Here is a 1,549-nt window from a genome sequence, read left to right on the forward strand (position 1 = left end):
TAACTAGCAGACAGAAAGCAGGGATGGTATTACAATTGCAACTACAATACATTACTACCATAATTTCTGAATAATCTTTAAGGATAACAGAAGATTATTTTAAGTATTTTAAGTGTCCAGATTGTGTGTGAAACTGCTTAAACATGAAAAACTGAAAACCCTGTTTTTCTCTAAACTATAATTCTCCCTTTGTTGTAAGATACAAAAGGATTATTTTAGTCTGGCACGGCCTTTTTTCCACTTTTTAAAATTGCTGTATATTCCCTGCTTTCAGTTTAGCGCCAACTGCACTCCAACAAATTGTGCAGTCCTAAGTCAGCCGAAGAGTGTTTGGTTAGCTGATTTGATAATAATAAGAAAAGTGTGACATGTCTTGTCCAAGGATGCATAACAGTGAGTGGGGGAGTTTGATTCCCATCGCTAACCTTCTCATCACTTGATGCCCCACTGTCCCACCTGAGCCACTGCTGCCACCTAAGGATGTCAGATAAGTCATACAGGAACTGTGGCAACTTCATGCACAAACCAAACTAAAATAGATGGTAGAAAGAATTCCAGCCCAATACATAGACAAGCATTGATAAGTGAGTTCTGCCCACAACAGCGGCTAATGCTAAGAGACAGATAATACTTGTGAGATTATAGCGCTGAGCCCACCAACAGCCCATACCCTGACCAATCGGCACAGAGAGGAAATTACATAACAATGACTGGTCCACACCCACAGAGGATTCTGCCCGTACCAACTCAACGATCTATCCTGATTTTCTCTGTATCGTGAGTTCAGAGTGGGCTGCAGGAGATAACAGATGAAGAGCAGCAGGCAGAAAGCCTGTTTGTACTATCCTCCCTCTCATCTGCATGCACCTGGTAATCCAAAGCATGATTTAGTGGATGGTGCTCAGGACTATAATGCCAAGCACAACAGACACTCTTAGATAACACAAAATGTTTTGAAGGCTCTCCAACCTTCTTGTTTCTAATTATTACACTTAAGAGTATTACAGAGGTGGGAGGAAGAAAACACAAGCAGGGATGTGTTCATGTGCACTCCACCTCCCACTTCCTCAGGAATAGAAAGTATATTTTAAACTGGTGCTTATTATATTACCATGTTTCTGCTGGCAAAATCATTACCATAGTAGCTTGTACTGGGTTTTTAAAAAAAAACAAAAAACACTGCTTGACATTCATGATTGTAAACTTGGAACACTGTACGCATGTCATGGCAGTCTGACTCACCTACACGCCACATCATCAGCCTGATTACCACCATGATAAGACTCCAAATTACTAATATGCATGTGAAAATAATCAGTGTATAAAAAGGATAGAGGGTGTGCTCCTGTCACTCTTCCATGCAAACATACCTACTACCCTAAATTGATTAAAAAATACATTCAACATGGCTGCAGTTGCAAGTTGACATATGTGGAAGTATATCAAATAAATGTCATTTTAGGATGAAGTATGTTAGTCTCAGTTGGGATCTTTGTGACCAAACAAAGAATCTGTGGACCACAGATATAAACAAATCGGTTAAATTCAT

This window comes from Telmatherina bonti (assembly GCF_933228915.1).
Source record: "Telmatherina bonti genome assembly, chromosome: 15".
NCBI lineage: Eukaryota > Metazoa > Chordata > Actinopteri > Atheriniformes > Telmatherinidae > Telmatherina > Telmatherina bonti.